This window comes from Falco biarmicus, chromosome 9, assembly GCF_023638135.1.
Source record: "Falco biarmicus isolate bFalBia1 chromosome 9, bFalBia1.pri, whole genome shotgun sequence".
In the NCBI taxonomy this organism is placed as follows: domain Eukaryota; kingdom Metazoa; phylum Chordata; class Aves; order Falconiformes; family Falconidae; genus Falco; species Falco biarmicus.
This window is the reverse complement of record NC_079296.1, coordinates 43,661,545-43,677,448: the sequence shown is the minus strand read 5'-3', so window position 1 is coordinate 43,677,448 and position 15,904 is coordinate 43,661,545.

Genomic DNA, 15,904 nt, shown 5'->3' with positions numbered 1-15,904 from the left:
GCACTTGACAAAATTACTTTCATCCTCTGAAGCAGAAAATATAAATTCCCCCACCAGCCCCTTTCCTCAGGGAGGAAGGGGACGTGTCCAGTTGAGAGGAGAGGCCCAGCCAGGTGGCTCACTCCCCCGTGATCTTTCAGGGGGTTTTACAATCATTAAGCACTGTGGCAAAAGGAGCATTGGTCACCGAAAAACAGTTTCAAGGGCCTGCTACAATGTGCAGAGGCTGGCTCTGATCACAGATTACCCGATTTATTGAGCAGATATAATATTCTGTGTCACTGTATAGTGGAAGTCTTTGTGCCATTTTCCCTTACAGAAAATAATGTTGATCTCTTACAAAACACTAAGTTCTGCTATTAACTATCTGTATCATCCTGTTTTCCTTTTCAAGGTCTTCCACACCTTTCTATGGTAATTAAACATGCCACACCAAAAATCAAATCGGTACAAAATTCTATTTACGCCCAATACATCACACAACTCGTATTTTTCCAGCATATTATAGAAAAAGATAAAGAACAGCAAACAGTCTTTGCCACAGCAATCATTTGATTTACTTCTCCTAATGTGTCACACATGACCCTCTGGTGACTTCCCCACTTCGCACACTGCAGGCTCACCTACCCACCATGCTGCGGATCTGCAAACACCACAGGACCATGTCTACGCATCATATGCACAAGTCCCCTTCTAGGCATTGCCACTGCTATTTTAAATACAGTTGGTACATTGACATAAAGTTCATTTTTAAAACTAGCATTGTCTAAGCCTGCTATATCCTCACCAACACTGGTACAGACACCGCTTAAAAATTAGAGAAAAACCCTAGTTCAAGACATTCTGCTCCGAGAGGCTTGGAGCTGCCCACCCCAGACATCGCCACTTGCATATATCCCCCCAAACTCAGGAGCTGGAGCTGCTTTCAGTCACAGATCCCATGACCATCCCATTGCACTCACAACAGCCAAGCAGCACAGTTTGAGAGCCCCTGCTCAGAGCACAGAGCTGGTGATCAGAGATGCAAATATAAGAAAATGAGCCAGGAAGGGATACATAACACAAACACAATTACGGTTCCTGGGTAATAGGCACCAGCTATAGTTTCCTGAAGAAAATCCTATTCTATCAGCATGACTCCAAAGGTGAAGAGTCAGTTCCCATCATCTGTCACAGCAGTAAAAGAAAAAAAATCACCTTTGGGTAATCTCATCCTGGGGATAATCAAGTTAGCTCAGTCTGGCAGATGCTGCAGATCTGAGAAGCAGGGGCAGCAGATGCAGCATGATGCAGCCAGCCCAGCACTTTGTGAAAACCACCTTCACTTTGTGGGTGGCTGGAGCCATGCTCCAGGCAGGGTTCTCCACTTTTCTGGGCATCCCACTTTCCCAGAGCAATGGCAGCACTTGACTGTTGCTGCAGCTTCCAAAAAACTACAGAAGGAAACTGCATGATCTACTTAACCCACCAGATCTACCTGGCAGCGGATTTCTGAGTGATTATCACGAACCTCAGGTTGCCTCTGGACTTTAATCACCCGAGCAGTGTGATAATCTCCAAAATACATGCCCTATTGTGGCTTATCAGTGGCAGAAAATGACAGTAATGCATAAACAAGTTGTGCTTTCCACAAGCGCTTGGATCCCGGGAGCCAAGTCATGCCTTCTGTTGGGTCAAGTGCAGAGAACAGCGCTCTTCCCTTGCACTGCCAGCTCAAAGGTACCCCACAAGCTCATCTCCAAACACACCACATCAAGCATTTGCTGACCAGATACTTGCATGCACAGCTGGAAGATGGAAAGGTCACTCAGTGCTGTGCCTTTTCTCAATAAATATTATGTGGAAGAAAGCTGCTGCATACAGATCATCAGTCCAAGACTGATGACACAAAGAGGCAGAAAGACAAGCAGTGAAAAGAGAAAGCCACAGTCTCTGTCATAACTATTTCTTCACTTTTAGAAACTGCTTTGATCAGCTCTCAACAGGGAGTAGCTGCCATTTCCTTCAGTCTTTGCTGAGGCCTTAGTAGAGGCATGGGCTCCTGTTGGATTTTGAATTAGGGAAGAAGTGGATTATGCTATTTCCTGCAGAAGTCAGCATGTCTTCTTTCAGCACCCATCCGGACTGCATGAAAAGGGATAAGTAAGAGCAGAACCAAAGGGGTGTTTAAGTTCAGATGGAACCAGAAGCATGCCTGAAAAAAACATAGAAAATATTCTTTGGAAGAAGGCCAAGATGCAGAGGTGCATCTCAGACTGCAGTTACAGATTCCTTGAACTAGCTAAAGCCCTGACTGGCCTCTCCATTCAGCTACTCATCTAAGGAGCCCAGCCACAGCTCAGCTTCTGATTTATTTTAGATTTACAGGACAGGGCTGACTATAAACAAGTCAGAGGGCAGTTCATTGTCCGGTCTCCTCAGGCCAATGGCCACTGGCAGCACACCTCACTGCAGCTTAATCTGCTGTAAGCAGCCCAGACAGAGCAGCTGCCACTTGCTTTGTGCTCTTGCATAAATGCTGCAGATTTTACTGTGAAATCTGGATTTAACAAACTGGGAGCAAAGAGACAGCTGATGATGATACCCAAGCATTTGAGCAGATTGCCCTTAATGAAAACAAACTCTGCCAGAAACAAATTTGTTTCTCTAGAAAACTTATATTTAAGATTCACGTATTGCTGTTCACCAAACACATCACTTATCTCCTACACTGTGACACATCACTGGCATTATCTTAATGCACTACTAATGATAAAAAGAAAAAAAGACAACGTCACAACCAAATTAATATCTCCATTGATCACAAAACACAATGTGCCCATCCTCAGAGAGGAGAAAAGCCTGTACAATGATCTTCATGAATGTTTAGAGAACAGAAACCTAGGACTTCCTTATACAAAATTACTGTTGAAGCCAATAACTTTAAGGCAATTCCTACAAGAGGAAGAAGTTACTGGATGTTCTATCAGGCCCAAAGACACCAATATTTGTCAAGGAATACATTACTTTTATGACAAAACTGCTGTATCATAGTTGTTAATGCCTTTCAAATAATTCTACCACCAAATACTTACCACTACCCTATACAAAATCTAGTGAAAATATACAACTTCTATTAACAGATTTTCTAAAACAACTGCCATCAATCTCATGAAATCAGAGAGTTGACGTCTCTGTGCAAAATTTGGTGTCAGCACAAAGCAGCCAAGAACAATACTTGTTAAAGCAGCAAAATCAGGGCTTATACTGGTAGATAACGGAGAATGAAAATTATGTATCAAAACACTTTAAGATGCAGGAGGAAAACGTTAAATAAGTGAGCTCTGTCGACCTGAAGGTGGCATTAATTTCTTGGTATGTCCCAATAGCCAAGATCCTTCTCACTTCAGAAAAGCAACTTTTTTTTTTACATGGAAAATGTAGCATCAAATCTTTGCGCTAAGGAATGAAAAAGCAGCAGTTGCTCCGAAGCTCAAATATTGAAATAAAATATGTTTTCACACCAAGACGACACACAGAAGTACTGTGCTGTCAGTAACAATAAAATCCTAGCTGGTAAATAGAAGAGAGTTACACCAAATAGAAGGAACCCCATTCCCTGCCAGGCTCCATCTCCTATAGCAACTGGCATATGTGCAAAGTGAAATGAAATTCTATCAAATAACGCTTCTCCATCTGCTTACACTCTGCTTCTACGCTTTTTTTCCTTGGCTGTCGGAGGCTTGCGGGAGCGGCACGCACAGCTAAGGGGGCTGGGGGAGCTGGCCATGCGCGGTGCCCTCGCACCCCCTGCTGGGCACGGGGCGGGCCGGGGCGCCCCGGCACCTACAGCACCTACCGGGCACTGCTTTGCGCCCGAGACACCTCATGTCTTTTAACCCCCTCATAACAGTTAGAGTCCAGGCATCACTTCTACTGACTGTGGTGAGCGAAAGTTTACACATAGGATTAACGACCAACAAGGGAAGTTCAGGAAAATCCCTTATTTCACCATCACGTTCTTGCAAAGTCACTTGATTCTTTGCTTTTTGTAAGGAAGGAGTCATCTTGTGCTGGGTAGAAAGGCCGTTTTAATGCCAAAAAACATCATAACATATTATTAAATAAAACGTCGGGAGGACAAGCACTTGCTAGCTACTGAAAACCGGGTCTTTGCCATTGCCATACAGAAAACACGGTGGCAGATTTTCTGCAGCAGGGATGTCAAGCCCTCTTCTGGAGCCTTAACTCTCTCCCTTTGAAGTCAGCAGCAGCACATCACAGTGCAATGGTTTTATTCTTTATTATTTTTTTATTTTTTATTAATTTAAACAGTAGCCTAAGGGAAAATGATCATGTTACTTGGTGGAAAATGCGTTAAAATAAAAGTATGCAAGAAAGCTACTAAAATAGTTAAGGATTTGGTTATTCTAGTTTATCAAAGATGGCAATAAACCCATTTTTTAATAGTATCTCTGCTGTTATAAATATAACCAGAAGGTGGCATCATATTGCCACAAATCTGCTCCAAATGTCCTTAACTGCTGTCTGACAGAGCCTAGCAGAGAAGAATCCTGGGCACTTCACCCAGCTACGTATCTATCATTTAAGCTACCACTTGGGTAAACCCCTTGGAATTAGAGCAATATAGCCAATAACTAACGTATTCTACGCTGGCAATATATTTTTTTATTTTTTCCTTCTGTGCAACCAGACTCTGGCTTACCCACCCCAGCTTTTCTGGAAAACCACCGAAATTACAGGACTCAGAAGGACCCCAGGTCCCTCAGTGTGTACAACTCATGTGGTACTGCCTTACATCAGCAGTGGAGCAGAAACTCAAAACCTCCAGGAAGTTCCAGAGTCCAGAGGAACAGGTTCCCACAAGCCTTACCACTTATTCACATCACCTCCAATGAAGAGGTCACACTATGGAAATTGGGGGTTTAGTTGGATCCTCTGGTGGTTTCCAGCAAGTCCAAGGGCCACACTTCCACCTTACCTCTCCAACAGTGTTCCTGTATAACTTCAGGGATGCATCTCTACTGGTTGCCTAAGGAGATGCTTCCCAGGTTTTACTGAGAGAGAAGTTACCTCTGTAACTGGTCCACAGCCTGGAGCCCTACCCAAGCACAACGGCAAGCATCCTGGGGGCACAGGCCCATACGGAAAGCATCCCTCAGACAGCTGAAGTTCCAAGAATAAAAATGCACACATGCATACCTGTGCACTGACACTAAAGAGCCTCAGAGGCCTCAAAGTTTCCTCCACAAGGTTCAGCTGAGCAGGAGGCTCGATTCCCTCCTGCACTGCTCCAGATCTGCACCGTTCCCCTTGGTCCCGGGGCTGATACGCACTCCTGAGCAGTGGGACACCCTGGGGCAGGCACTGCTCCGGCTGCGCTGCCAGCTGTCTGTCATGGATGCAGAAGAGCTGTCCCGTGACATAAAAAGAAGAAGTTAAGGGAATGCTGGGAATGTCCTGGTAATTCTGCTGTTACAGAGCAACCCTGACCCCTGCACAAAGTGAACAGCAGGACATATAAGCAGCACTAGGCATATGCACAGCTTGCCTGGCTCCAAGCTGCCCCTAGGTACAATGGCAAGATTTCCAAGCAGACTGCAGCAACCAGCAGAGCAGGCAGAGGAGGAGAGCCAGGGTCCCGCTCCCCTTGGTCTGCCACATCCCCACACCAAGTCACAGCCGCACCATCCCCTTTGGAGGAGAGGGCCGTGCTGCCATGGGGCTAGCTGCCAAACAGACAGCTAACAGCATGGGCAGAGCACCACGTGTCTGCATGAACAGTTGCTGTCTCAATATAGACTTTAGTGTACTGCCAGAAAAAAGTTTACAACAATTATTTTTTTTTTTCTAGGATAGCTCAACATGGTTATTTCATTTTCCATTTTTAACGAATTGGTCATTTTTATTCTAGCAAAGTCTTGTCATTTTATTCTAGTGTTATGCCATCCCACCAAGAAGAAATTGTCATTTACTAAAAAGTACAATAGGAAAAAAATAAGCAGGCATTCAAATCTGCAAAATAGAAGTACCAGTACTCAGAATATTTCAACTCCAACGCAGGATAAGGTGACAAAGTGAATACTAGGACTTCTTTCTGTGATCATTTCCACACAAAAAGAGACTCCAGCCAAGAACAACCCAAGTGTTGGAAATTACTCTGTATTTACACAGAATAAGTAGCAATTCTCTCAATGAGCTTTGTCCTTATCTCAAAACTTATTTGTAGCTTTGCTTGGGAAAGAAAGAAAAATAGTTTATTTGTTTTGAACAGAAGTAATGGGCTCCAGGGACTGACTTTTAAAGAAGACATCAGTTTTGCCAACACCCGTCTGACAGCCCAGACAAGATGAGTATGTCCATGCAGCCAGAAAGCAGAGAAATAAAATTCCAGGTTGGAAGAAGCCTTGCCATTTGGGTTACCAGTCATCTGGATCAGCACCGCCTCCTGGCAGCCCACAAGCCTGTATTTCCTTTACCTGGGACTTGTTGGCGGAGGGACAGAGAGGACAGACAGACCAACTGACAGCGTGGCATGAGTTCAAGAGCCATGGGTGGACCCACAACATAAACACAGCAGGCAGTGGTTATGTATGAGCCCTGTTACTCCTGCCCAAGAAAATGTAAGGCAGGGAAAGGTTTGGAGTGAACAGGCAACAGCAGGCAGCTCTGATCAGAAGCAGTGATGCTCAGTGTGTAGCACATGAAACTGCTGAAAGATTGAGTGCTCAGAGAGACTGAGGGAAATGGAAACGGAGCCCCCCGAGGGGAACCATTTTTCAGCAGGTCACGAGCAAGCCAATAATGATTTCCACTTCATTTGTATGTGTGCTAAACATACTTGGAGTTACTTCAGAGACTGGGGTCAAAAGTTCGGTGATTATAGATCTTTGCTAAAGGCATTGTGCTAGAAGACCCATCTGGAGAGCTGCTAGGGGAGGGTCAGCCCCGGGTTTGCATTAACCCTTACCCCTGCCCTGTCCTAGTAGGGTTTCCCAGCTGAGATCCATTATACACATAACTGGCACTGAAAAACAGACACAAAGCTTATCTTGCAAGTTACCTTACTGCCAGCATGCTTCAGAACAGCAAACGGGAAGCAGAGTAAGCAGGGCCTGCATTCATTCTGCACCTCCAACAGCCTTTCCATGCTGCCAGTCTCCTGGGCCAGCAAAAGCCTCCCTTTGCTGCAGACCCTCCAGCATGTCCTTCAAGAACAGCACATACAAAAATCATCATGGCTATATGATGAAGGGGGAAGGATAGCATCCTCCCCATCAGCTGTCAGGGAAAGGTGGCTAACTACAGGAGGGCAAACTAGAGCACTTCAAATTAGCCCGTACCTCACACAGAGCATGTAAATACTCCCCCTCGCAATTAAGTCAGCATGCACACTCCTGCTCTCTCCACAGCAGGGCCCGCACTGCGGTTGAGGCCCTTGTACACATTTCAACACCCACTGCTTTCTCACCACACGGCAGGACACCCATTTTCCAGGTACAAGCACAGCACCTGGTCTTGAGGGTATCCACATGGAGCTTAAAATGAACCCTAACTGCCTGCTGCCAAAGGAAGCTTTGGACCAGCTTCATTCCCCAAGGAGAAGCAGTGGCATATGCCTGTTGCCAGGGCAGCTCTGCAGCAAGGCAGCCCCCTCACCACCATTGCCGCTGCCTCTCTGGCAGCAGAGGACACTGGACCCTTAGGTGCTTCACCACCTGCCGCCCTGCAAAGCGGCAACACGAGTCCCAGCACTAGGTGCTTTGCCTTGACCCAAGAGAAACTCTTCCCAAACAAAGGGTCAATAACTTTGTTTCTTGGAAACACCAACAGCATTTTAACCTCACCCATTAGGCTTTGGTGGTCTAGTGGACTCGCAATGCGAGTCCCACATGCTCAGAGATACGTGGTGGAGCTCCCTCCACACCTCCAAAGAGGTGGTCCTTACGTCACTCCTTATGGTCCCAGTAGCACTTGGCTGTTGCTGCCTGGGGATAAGTGGAAGAGAAGGTGACCTGCAAGCACAGGTTTCTCTGCCTGAGGAAGATAAGAGCTGCAGCAAAGAAAAAAAAAGCTGAGTACACAAACACAATGCTGGGAGCATCCCTTCACACCAATCTCTCAATGTCTTGGCTCTCTTGCCTTTCTCTAAAACATATCCGTGTGACAGAGACTCTCACCACTCACTGAGTTTCAGCACACAGTTTGACTTCCTTTACATTGAACTGGCAAGAAAGGAGGAGATCTGTTGGTCCCAGGTGCATTATGCTGACTGTGTTTTCCAGCTATGAGCAGCCTTACAGAGAAGTTTTCCAGGGGAACCTCAAGCAGACTTAGAGAAATGAAGGACCAGAGGTCTTATCTCACAGGGTGTAATTGAACTGGATTCAAGTAATGAATACAGAGTACTGGCTGGGGGAGACATAAGTTCATTTTTCAAGGACTCCCATGCAATTGTCTTGAACTTTAGTAGGAGCTTGCAATGCCTGAAAGACGCACATTGTCAACATGACTTTTCACAGTGTGACTTTGGGGGGGGCAGCCAAGGAAAACAAACCCATACTTTTTTTAGAAACTCTTCCCTCCCCCCCTTTCATTTTTTAAATTAAATTTAAATTTAATGACCATAATGACCACATAAACCATAATGACCACTACAATCTAAATCTAATAAGTCTGAGATTGTTTTCCATTGGTAGCCATTTGCAGTGCTCAATTTAAGCAGTGCACTAAAGCAGAAGAACAGTACTGCAAGACAACCTTCTTGAGTCAGTGGGTAGGAAGAAAAGCTTACCTAGACAGTATTAAATCACTAAAATTGATTGTACCCTATTCCTTACGCTCCGATTCCACTGGCAGGAAAGGTATGAACCGGCTTATTTACACACATACTTGTGAACTCATTCACACACAGCTGCTTTCCACCTCGGAGCAATAAAAATTAATAATAAAAATAATTAAAATTTATCAGCTTTCAGGCATTTGGAAGCCCCAGAGCCCTATTGCCAGATCCTCTGAAAATGCGTCAGCCTCCTCATGAGAGAGATTGGGGCTCAGTTCCTGCAGGGACTGGCTGCCAGAACTGCCATGGTGCCTGGCTGTCACACTCCGGCAACAGATTATTCCGTGGTATCGATTCTCCTGCTCTGGGTTAATTCTTTTAATTGTCTCGCCACATCTTTTCTCATTATGCTGATGTAACTTGTTTAAGCATACACAGATTGATTTATGACAGCACTCGGGATGTTAATCAGATGCCTGCTGTCCAGTTAACGCATGCTCTGTAAGAGATGCAGGACAATAGCCTCCCATATGGGAGCTCTAGCCTTTCACCTCAAAATCAAAGGCAGCCTCACAGCAAGAGCAGAATGACCCTGCACTAGGAATAGGTGGCTGCCACCAGCTTTGCGGGTAAGGTAAGGTCATAGTCTCCTACTCTCAATTCCCGGGTGCCATATTCTTTAAACATAGCTGCCATCAAGGAAACGGGAAATATCTTCGGAAGTTCACTGTTCGGAATTATTGGAGCCCATTGAAATCCTAAAACCTTGTCAGGAAGTACAGGGTCCCCCTCAAATGCAGCCTTATTTGTCTCCAATTAGAGGTACTTCACAGTCTATGTTCAACATCCTTTAGCTCACTGCTGCACATTCCCTGCATTTCCCTTTTATTGAAGGGACACGCATGCAGCACAAGCCTGCATAGAACAGCCCTCTTTTCCATACATACAGTTTAGATCATGCAATGCACAGAAAACAGCATTCAAGTACTATGGAGATAGTTGAAAAGAGTTCTCAACAGTACCACTAAAAAATTGAAGTCTTTGGCAAAAATAGGACACCCTGCAGATCCAAGGTACTTTTCCTTCTATGGCTGTGCTCAAAATTAAACCAGATACCTTCAGTAAGAATGAAGTTCAACTGCAGGTGCCACCATCTCACTGAAAGTCAAAGAAAGCTTGCCCTCTAACTTTGTGCTTCTAGGGAAAGAAAAAAAAAAAACCAAAACAAAACCTCCCCATATCCACTATGCCAAACTGCTAAAGAAAATTTAAGTTCTAATTCTGACTCTAAACTACATAACCAGACACTCTTTGGGATTGCAACCAGGACACTACCAGTCCCATCACATTTTGACAGCAAATCCCATGCATTCTCTCCACCAGCAAGAAAGCTCAGAGCAGGAGCACTCTCAGCTGATTCTCCCAGGTGCTCCTCCTGCTACTCAGCTGATCCTGCCTTGGTTAGCAAACGGACCTCATCTCCCATCTGCAAATCCTCCAGAGATCTTTCAGTGCAATTTCCAAACACAAACTTACTGGATGTGCTGACAAAACTCAGCATTTAGGAAGTTCATTTCACTTACAGACTACTCCTACTCTTCTTAAGGGGGGGGGGGGGGGGGGGGGGGGAGGGGAACTTATATAAGGATTTATTTAGAAAATTGCAGAAGTTCTCTTTAACTGAGTTCCAGCCCCACATCAGACCCTTTAGACACAGCAGAGGGGAAGCCGATTTGGGCATAACCAAGAAAACAGCAAATAGAACAAGGCCTAGAAGTGACCAGATTGATGGCAGCAGATGTTTTGGGGAGGAAAAAATTTCACACAAAGAAGTGGCATCCAGAACTAAGTAACAACACCTGCCCTTCCACAGTTCTCATCTCATCAGACTTGTTCAGGTGCCCTGGCCAGGCCACTGCCAGCAAAGCCTCTCCATCAGTGCTGTGCAGCCTGGAGCCTGATAGCAGCAGCCTTGCAGCCCCTGGGCAGGGAGCAGGATACAGCCCTTCAGCATCAGCCAGGCCAGTACGCTGGGGCCAGCGCCACCTGTGCTCCACTGCCAAGCCCAGCTCAGGTCTCCAGAATCATCAACCCCAAGAATGATTCCCCAAAGCCCTGCATCAGCATGGCAGTGCTCAGGATGAGACAGCAGGAAGGAGAAGGGAACCTGCCACTAACCCCCCACGCTTCCAGCCCAGGCAGCGAGGCAATGGGAGGTGCACAGCCCCCGAGGGCCGGTCAGTGCAGCCCAGGTATCTCATGTTTACAGCAAGTTTTTTTCAGAACAACCTTCATGCTGAGAGCAACTCACAACATTTTCAAACAAAATAAGTGAGACAACTGTCAAAGTATCTTCAGATGATTCGTGAGCAAAGACCAAAAACCTCTTACCTAATGTATTATTAAGCATAGATTGTTATTCAGCTTTATTCAAAAATACCAAAGGCTGCTTTGACAGATGTAAAAGCACCAGCAGGAGCCACTGCCCTTTGAAACTTGCTAAGAAAAACCCCCAGCTGACAAGGGCCACATGGACCATATGCTGCTCTGAAGCAGTACCGACAAGACAGATCTCAGCAAACACTCCAAGTGACAAAAAGCACCATGAAATCACTACCTTCACTCTTCTGTCTCTGCCCACAACCTATCCCACACCATCACTCCAACAGCACCTTCAAACCCACACTGGCTTACTTAAGATAAACCTCACCTGAGCCCATCCTCCTGAGGAACCAGCCACGAGGACATGCCTAATGGCCCTCCCTAAATTTATGCAAATAGTAATCCTACACACCTGCAAATAGCTACAAGGTGGCTTCACTCTCCACTTGATTTTACCTATGCTGGACAGGACAAGAGGAAACAGCCTCAGGTTGTGCCTGGTGAGGGGTTAGATTGGATATTGGGAAAAATGTCTTCACTGAGAGGGTGGTGAAGCACTGGAACAGGCTGCCCAGGGAGGTGGTGGAATCACCATCCCTGGAGATGTTTAAAAAATGCGTAGATGTGGTGCTTAGGGACATGGTTTAGTGATGGACTTGGCAGTGCTGCGTTAACAGTTGGACTTGATGATCTTAAAGGTCTTTTCCAACTTAAATGATTCTATGATTATGTTGTTTGTTTCCAAAAACTAACAACTACTTCATACTTACAATGCAATGGTTTTGTAGAAAGGTATTACAAAATTGCCAGATGCCAGAGCTTTTCTTGACAGTGAAATTTCACTTAAATAGTATGAAGGTACAAGCTGATTTGTATCCTGTCATTGGGATATGTCACATACAATACATCCTGCAAACGCATTTCTAATTCTTTGCCAAGATACTTGCCTCCCCACTTAAGTAAAACATTCATATTCAATTCATTCTGCTTGGGACAATGTTGATCACTTTACAGATTACCAAAACAAAATATCTGACAGGTTATTTGAAATATCCTTCTTCTGTAGCCAGTACGAGGAGAAAGCCCAGCATGATGGAAGCCTACATTTAAACTGTCAGCAAATCTGATTGCCAATCTGGCACCGCTTTTAAAGTCACAGAAACTATTTGTGACGGTGTGGAAGAAGTGTTTCCTGCTGTCTTAGTTTTGAGAGGCTGTTAAGCAATGAGGAATTTGATTTGGGCTACAGTAAAGCCCCAGAAGGTGAGTAGATGTGAGTGGCTAGTGGAGAAGCATTTCAAGAATTAGTAGCATCAAAAGATTTCTTCAGCGCCAGCTCCCTACAAAATTGCATGAGAAATGAGTGCAGGGATGAATTTGAGGGGTTTTGGAGCAAGGATAGATTCTGTGTTTTTACAGTTGAAAAGCGGAAATACAGGGTAACTTTGGGAAAAACAGTATTTTTATGGTTCGTTAGAGAACATTTTGACTGGCTTCCTCAAAAGAGCAAAGAAAGACATGATAGGACAAAAATGATGCTAAAGTACTAGGAAGAGAAGCAGTCACTGGGGGGAGCAGGATCTTCCCAGATCTTATAGCTGCTTCTTGCATCTCAGAGATGGACACCATTTGTGATCCTTGTCGAGTCTAGGACTGACAGAGTAAATGCCGTCCCACACAACATCATTGTCTTTAAACTGGAGAGACATGGATTTGATGAATGGACTGCTCAGTGGATAAGGAAGTGGCTGGATGGTCACACTCAAAGAGTTGTGGCCAATGGCTTCAATGTCCAAGTGGAAATTGGTGATGAGTGTTGTTCCTCATTGGTCCATATTGGGACCAGTGCTATTCAACACCTTTGTCAGCAACATGGACAGTGGCATTGAGTGCACCTCCAGCAAGTTTAACACTGATACCAAGCTATGTGGTGCAGTCGACATGCTGGAGGGAAGGGTTGCCATCCAGAGGGACCTTGACAGGCTTGAGAGGTGGGCCCGTGCAAACCTCATGAAGTTCAACAAGGTCAAGTCCAAGGTCCTGCACATGAGTCAGGGCAATCTCAAACACAAACAGACTGGGCAGAGGATAGATTGAGGTCAGCCCTAAGGAGAAGGATGCAAGGGTGTTGGTCAACAAGAAGCTCAATGGGACCTGACAATGTGTGCTTGCAGCCCAGAAAGCCAACTAAATCCTGGGCTGAATCAAAAGAAGCTTGACCTGCAGGTTGAGGGAGATGATTCTACCCCTCTGCTCCACTCTTGTGAGACCTCCCCTGGAGTATTGCGTCCAGCTCTGGGTCCCCCAACATAAGAAGGACATGGATTTGTTGGAGTGGGTCCAGAGGAGGGCCACAAAGATGATCAGGGGGCTGGAGCACCTCTCCTACGAAGACAGGCTGAGAGAGTTGGGGTTGTTCAGCCTGGAGAAGAGAAGGCTCCGGGGAGACCTTAGGGCAGCCTGCCAGTACCTAAAGGGGCCTGCAGGAAAGCTGGGGAGGGACTTTTTGCAAGGGCAGGTAGTGATAGGAGAAGGAGTAATGGCTTTAAACTGCAAGAGGGTAGGTTTAGATTAGATATGAGGAAGAAATTCTTCCCAGTGAGGGCGGTGAGGCGCTGGCCCAGGCTGCCCAGAGCAGCTGGGGGTGCCCCATCCCTGGCAGTGCTCAAGGCCAGGCTGGACGGGGCTTTGGGCAACCTGGGCTGGTGGAAGGTGTCCCTGCCCGTGGCAGGGGGCTTGGAGCCAGGTGATCTTTAAGGTCCCTTCCAACCCAAACTGTTCTGTGATTCCATGAAAGAAGAGACAAGGGTGGTTTAAGGTGATGCACACAGTAGATATAGGTATAGTGGGAATAAAACAGGAAAAGAAATTTTAACTTGAACATTAAAAGACTACTTAAGCTGTGAATTTTATTGGACAGCTAAGTATTCTCCAAGGGAGGAAGTAGAAACTCCATTCACTCAGCCATTTAGAAGTAGAGACATGACTTTAACATAGAGAATACCCTGTACTTTTAGAGATGGAAGACACATTATAATTTAATACCTCTCTTTTAACTCTAACTAACAACTGTCTATTATAACTAACAAGAACATCAACTATTGCTAGAGCTAACATAAGCTTAGACACAAATCCTTGAATTACTTTTTCTCTTCTCTTTCTCATCTATTTTTCTGTCTCTCTCTAAGCACTATTGCCAAAGAGCGAAGCAGCATAAAGTATGGGTGCAACATTAAAAAAAAACACAGATAATTTACCATTGCTGAAAAATAAAAGGGTGTGGGGGGTGTGTGTGTGTTATGACAACAATTTATAAAGAGCAGTTTTGCTTATTGAACACAGCTTTTATAGAAACAGATAGGCACACTTTCATGTACAGTCCCCATCCCTCGTCACACCTATATCACACGTGAAGTTTTGACAGAGAATTACAACAGACACAGTCTCCCCAGAAGGCTGTGCCTGGTGGCTATTCTCACTAATGCCAAAAGCACCATCGGCCGAAGGGGCTAAGGCTTGTCCAGCCAGTCCTGCCAACCAGACCTGCCCAGCGGGTACCCGAAGCAGGACCAGGGCCACCGAGCCCTGCCTGGCCTCCCCCCACCCGGTGCCACTGCATGGAGGCACCAGCCCTGGGATTTGCCAGGCCCTGCCAGGACTGGCTCTTCCCTCTGCTCTTCCAAGCTCCTCTGTGTGGCTCTGCCTGCACCCTTGTGTCTGTCTGCCTTGGGAACAAAGATTTTAGAGCCCAAGAGGAAGGGCAGGAAAATAATGACCACTGACATACAGGAATATGTCAATGGCTGACCATTTTGTGCACAAAAAAGATTTTGAAATTAGGTGGTTGAAAATGGACTTTACCTTCTATCTCCTCTCTTTTCCACCACCACACTTACAGAGATTATAACATACTTGTCAAACTAGGTGAGCCTCTCCTATTTGGCAGGATCAGATTAGCAGGTCTTTTAATCAGAAATTAAAATCAGAAAAGAAACACGTAATTAGTTCGGGACTAAGTGCTAAAAAGTATTACCATATCCTTAAGGGGACAAGCTCCCTATTGCAGATACTAAGTACTCAGACTATTAAGAAAATTAATATTTTGCAGACATGAGGAACACTGACTCACTGTACTTGGACTCCTCATAGCAAAAAGTTTTTCTCCTGTGGAAGAAAGACTCTTAAGGATGCATGATTAACTTAAGCCTGTTCCAGACAGCAGAGTGCATCACAGCAGTTGTTGCTTCTACCTCTTTCTCTGTAAAATCACTCTGACACAGCATCAAAACCAACTGTCATTCCAAAGTGCAAGGACTATCAATTCAGTAGGTAGCAGGACAAGCAAGCACAGATTGTACACAAGTCATTTTTTCTGTTTAACTACTCGGATATTTATTTTGATATTTGAAGAGAAAACCATCTCATTTTTCCAAGATTCCCAATGTAGGTAGGTCTTTCTTTTTAAACTAAACCAAGTGTTAAAAGAGTGACTAGCTGGTCATACTGAACCCCACTTTCCCCTCACGTTAAACTTGAACTGATACCATCACCAGACGTGTAGGTTTATATGCTTATATGTGTGTTATGTATTTTCCATTGTTTCTGAAATCTCAAAGATGCTACATGAAATTTCCCTTTCTGGGCCCTGGGCTGGTTTTGGACACAGGAATAAATTCCTCTCTACGGCAAAACCGTCATCATGAGCTGCATTTTCCTTCATCTACTGCCTCTAGAACAAAG